This window comes from Palaemon carinicauda, chromosome 11, assembly GCF_036898095.1.
Source record: "Palaemon carinicauda isolate YSFRI2023 chromosome 11, ASM3689809v2, whole genome shotgun sequence".
Lineage (NCBI taxonomy): Eukaryota > Metazoa > Arthropoda > Malacostraca > Decapoda > Palaemonidae > Palaemon > Palaemon carinicauda.
Window position 1 is genome coordinate 142,992,511 of NC_090735.1, and position 5,732 is coordinate 142,998,242.

The window sequence follows — 5,732 nt, forward strand, 5'->3', positions numbered from 1 at the left end:
ATCCAAATTTTAGAAAATCGTCTATACTTCTCCTTTATGTTATCCTATTGTAAATGATTTTAGAAGCCGATTGTAGTTGGCATATGCCTAAAAAAGATAGTTTTGTAATAAATTCTGTCGATTGGTGGTATTCAAAAGAGAAATCATGAAAATTGAACAAAATAAATCTTTCGTCTGATCGCGACTCCGACTCAGGGATCCCTGTTTTGTATTGAAGACATTCTCAGATTCTCCGAAGACTTTCTCGGAGTCTCCCTGAGTGTCTCCAGAGCAAGAATCATTTTCTCAAAATAAAGCAAGGGCGAGGTGGAGGAAATGTGTTTTGACGTTGTGTTGTTATTGTGGAGTGGCTTTGAATACAAAAGTCGTTAATGGATTTATAATTAGTGGTCAGGACATTATTGGAGCTTCGGGAATTAAGCTTTTATGCAGTTATTGTTCCGTTATGGAATCAGAGAGGGTCTCTTTGATTAAACCAAAGGGGGAAAAAACACGAGAAGGAATCGTTAAGGATCTGGTTGCAAATTTTGAAAAAAAAAACTCGAAAAATGGAGGAAGAAGGAGAGTTTCCTTCACTAGAAAACGTAGGAAAAGTGAGGAACCTTGTTATGAAATATGAAGAGATGATTAAAGGTGATGCAAAACAAGCTAGGAATAGTAAAGTGGAACAGGAGGATTGTCTGGGAATTAGAAGGAATCCGAGTAGGGTTGCCAAAGAAGTTTCTCTAGCTAGAATTATAGAGATTAAAAAATTTGAAATGTCCAAAAATGAGAAAGAGATTTAATTAAACGAAAGGATGAAAAACCACAAGACGGAATCGTTAATTATCTGGTTAGGAATCTTGAAAAAACTCAAATAATGGAGAAAGAAGAAAGAAGTCCTTCACTAGAAAACGTAGGAAAAGTGAAGAACCTTGTCATGAAATATGAAGAAATGATTAAAGGCGATGCAAAACAAACTAGGAATAGTAAAGTGGAATAGGAGGATTGTCTGGGAATTAGAAGGAATCCATGTAGGGAGGCCAAAGAAGTCGCATTAGCTAGAATTGTAGAGATTAAAAAAATTGAAATGTCTGAAAATTAAGGATACAAAAATGCATTTAAAGGAGAAATGATTTAAAAGAAAAAAAGACTACCAAGAAGCAAGGGAGGGTCTGTTAACAAAAAAAATGTCTGATAATTTGAACGTATGTTAAGCGAAACGATGACAGAAAATAACCCAGAAACAGAACGAAATTTTGCTAGTAAAGGTGATGATTATGAACAAATTATGATAGGAAATGTAATGGAGCCGATTTTAAGAGGGAAGCGAAAAATAGAGCCATGCTAAGGATTAGACAAATTGCAATGGATGAAGTCTCTCCAGAGAAGAGAGTCATAGCAACTATGGGATGAGGCTCTAAAAGATAAGAAAACGGAAAAGAAAAAAAAAGTTAACCTTGAAGTATTAGAAAAAGGAATCATAGAAAGGCGTATCCAGTATTTTGAAAATATCATACGAGGAAATATAAAGGAAGAAGGGGATCTTTGTGGACAATCTCAGCACTTGAGAAACCATCTTAGAAGGGCCGCAAAAGATTTCGTCTTGACTAGGATTAGAAATATCTTAAAAGAGGTTATCAAAGAAGAAAACTTTGAAGAGTAAAAAGGATGTTGTTTAATTGAAGAAATTGAAAAGCAAAATCTAAAAGTATTCAACCTAGAAACAATTCTGTTGCAGTAACTTAAAAGGATGTAGACTGCAAAGGGAAAAAGCTGAGCTGCTTCTAGTATGCAATGGTACCATGATGGAGTGGTACATTCTAGCATACTAGAAGGTACTAGCTAAGTAGATAGGAGAAGCTAAGGTTCTTTTATTATTCTATGTTCCTTGATGACAAGGAGGTTGTACCTCTTCATCAAGTAACATAGCATACTGAAAGAACCTTAGCTTCTTCTACCTACAGATCCATTACCAACCCTTATGTTCTCATGAAAAATTTTGTACCTCGTCATCAGGGAACATAGAATGCTAAAAGAACCTCAGCCTCTTCTATTTACTTAGCCAGTACCTTCTAGTATGCTATGTTCCTTGATGAAGAGGTACAAACTCATTCTCGTATGAACTTAGGGGTTGGTACTGGCTCTGTCGATAGAAGCTGAAGTTCTTCTAGTATTCTATGTTCCTTGATGAAGAGGTACAAACTCTTTCTCGTATGAACTTGAGGGTTGGTACTGGCTCTGTCGATAGAAGAAGCTGAAGTTCTTCTAGTATTCTATGTTCCTTGATGAAGAGGTACAAACTCTTTCTCGTATGAACTTAAGGGTTGGTACTGGCTCTGTCGATAGAAGAAGCTGAAGTTCTTCTAGTATGCTATGTTCCTTGATGGAGAGGTACAAACTCTTTCTCCTATGAACTTGAGGGTTGGTACTGGCTCTGTCGATAGAAGAAGCTGAAGTTCTTCTAGTATGCTATGTTCCTTGATGGAGAGGTACAAACTCTTTCTCGTATGAACTTGAGGGTTGGTACTGGCTCTGTCGATAGAAGAAGCTGAAGTTCTTCTAGTATGCTATGTTCCTTGATGAAGAGGTACAAACTCTTTCTCGTATGAACTTGAGGGTTGGTACTGGCTCTGTCGATAGAAGAAGCTGAAGTTCTTCTAGTATGCTATGTTCCTTGATGAAGAGGTACAAACTCTTTCTCGTATGAACTTAGGGGCTGGTACTGGCTCTGTCGATAGAAGAAGCTGATGTTCTTCTAGTATGCTACGTTCCTTGATGAAGAGGTACAAACTCTTTCTCGTATGAACTTAGGGGTTGGTACTGGCTCTGTCGATAGAAGAAGCTGAAGTTCTTCTAGTATGCTATGTTCCTTGATGAAGAGGTACAAACTCTTTCTCGTATGAACTTAGGGGTTGGTACTGGCTCTGTCGAAAGAAGAAGCTGAAGTTCTTCTAGTATGCTATGTTCCTTGATGAAGAGGTACAAACTCTTTCTCGTATGAACTTGAGGGTTGGTACTGGGTCTGTCGATAGAAGAAGCTGAAGTTCTTCTAGTATGCTATGTTCCTTGATGAAGAGGTACAAACTCTTTCTCGTATGAACTTGAGGGTTGGTACTGGCTCTGTAGATAGAAGAAGCTGATGTTCTTCTAGTATGCTATGTTCCTTGATGAAGAGGTACAAACTCTTTCTCGTATGAACTTAGGGGTTGGTACTGGCTCTGTAGATAGAAGAAGCTGATGTTCTTCTAGTATGCTACGTTCCTTGATGAAGAGGTACAAACTCTTTCTCGTATGAACTTAAGGGTTGGTACTGGCTCTGTCGATAGAAGAAGCTGAAGTTCTTCTAGTATGCTACGTTCCTTGATGAAGAGGTACAAACTCTTTCTCGTATGAACTTAAGGGTTGGTACTGGCTCTGTCGATAGAAGCTGAAGTTCTTCTAGTATGCTACGTTCCTTGATGAAGAGGTACAAACTCTTTCTCGTATGAACTTAGGGGTTGGTACTGGCTCTGTAGATAGAAGAAGCTGAGGTTCTTCTAGTATGCTACGTTCCTTGATGAAGAGGTACAAACTCTTTCTCGTATGAACTTAGGGGTTGGGACTGGCTCTGTAGATAGAAGAAGCTGATGTTCTTCTAGTATGCTACGTTCCTTGATGAAGAGGTACAAACTCTTTCTCGTATGAACTTAGGGGTTGGGACTGGCTCTGTCGATAGAAGAAGCTGATGTTCTTCTAGTATGCTACGTTCCTTGATGAAGAGGTACAAACTCTTTCTCGTATGAACTTAGGGGTTGGGACTGGCTCTGTAGATAGAAGAAGCTGATGTTCTTCTAGTATGCTACGTTCCTTGATGAAGAGGTACAAACTCTTTCTCGTATGAACTTAGGGGTTGGGACTGGCTCTGTCGATAGAAGAAGCTGATGTTCTTCTAGTATGCTACGTTCCTTGATGAAGAGGTACAAACTCTTTCTCGTATGAACTTAGGGGTTGGTACTGGCTCTGTAGATAGAAGAAGCTGATGTTCTTCTAGTATGCTACGTTCCTTGATGAAGAGGTACAAACTCTTTCTCGTATGAACTTAGGGGTTGGGACTGGCTCTGTAGATAGAAGAAGCTGATGTTCTTCTAGTATGCTACGTTCCTTGATGAAGAGGTACAAACTCTTTCTCGTATGAACTTAGGGGATGGGACTGGCTCTGTAGATAGAAGAAGCTGATGTTCTTCTAGTATGCTACGTTCCTTGATGAAGAGGTACAAACTCTTTCTCGTATGAACTTAGGGGTTGGGACTGGCTCTGTAGATAGAAGAAGCTGATGTTCTTCTAGTATGCTACGTTCCTTGATGAAGAGGTACAAACTCTTTCTCGTATGAACTTAGGGGTTGGGACTGGCTCTGTAGATAGAAGAAGCTGATGTTCTTCTAGTATGCTACGTTCCTTGATGAAGAGGTACAAACTCTTTCTCGTATGAACTTAGGGGTTGGGACTGGCTCTGTCGATAGAAGAAGCTGATGTTCTTCTAGTATGCTACGTTCCTTGATGAAGAGGTACAAACTCTTTCTCGTATGAACTTAGGGGTTGGGACTGGCTCTGTCGATAGAAGAAGCTGATGTTCTTCTAGTATGCTACGTTCCTTGATGAAGAGGTACAAACTCTTTCTCGTATGAACTTAGGGGCTGGTACTGGCTCTGTCGATAGAAGAAGCTGAAGTTCTTCTAGTATGCTACGTTCCTTGATGAAGAGGTACAAACTCTTTCTCGTATGAACTTAGGGGCTGGTACTGGCTCTGTCGATAGAAGAAGCTGAAGTTCTTCTAGTATGCTACGTTCCTTGATGAAGAGGTACAAACTCTTTCTCGTATGAACTTAGGGGCTGGTACTGGCTCTGTCGATAGAAGAAGCTGAAGTTCTTCTAGTATGCTACGTTCCTTGATGAAGAGGTACAAACTCTTTCTCGTATGAACTTAGGGGCTGGTACTGGCTCTGTCGATAGAAGAAGCTGAAGTTCTTCTAGTATGCTACGTTCCTTGATGAAGAGGTACAAACTCTTTCTCGTATGAACTTAGGGGCTGGTACTGGCTCTGTCGATAGAAGAAGCTGAAGTTCTTCTAGTATGCTACGTTCCTTGATGAAGAGGTACAAACTCTTTCTCGTATGAACTCAGGGGTTGGTACTGGCTCTGTCGATAGAAGAAGCTGATGTTCTAGGGGTTGGTACTGGCTCTGTAGATAGAAGAAGCTGATGTTCTTCTAGTATGCTACGTTCCTTGATGAAGAGGTACAGACTCTTTCTCGTATGAACTTAAGGGTTGGTACTGGCTCCGTAGATAGAAGAAGCTGAGGTTCTAGTATTCTCCGTTCCTTGGTGAAGAGGTTCAAACTTTGTCATGTGAACATAAGGCTAAGTAGTGGCTCTGTAGATAGAAGCTAAGTTCTTCTAGTATGATATGTTCCTTGATGAAGAGGTGCAAACTCCTTTTCATGTGAATATAAGGATTGGTATTGGCTCTGTCGATAGAAGAGCTGGGGTTCTTTTAGTCTCTCTATGTTTCTTGATGAAGAGGTATACAGCTAGATATCTAAGATGAAGCTACTTCAAGAACTGCTGGAATAAAGGGTCAGGTGTTGCACCCGTCTCTCAGCTAAAGTCAGTCAAGTTCTGAGAGGTCTTAGTTCAGGTGTTTCTGAAAAATGCTAGTCGACCAGGCTTTAAACCGGAGAAAATCAGCAGGAACCAAATTAGTGCTATGCAGTT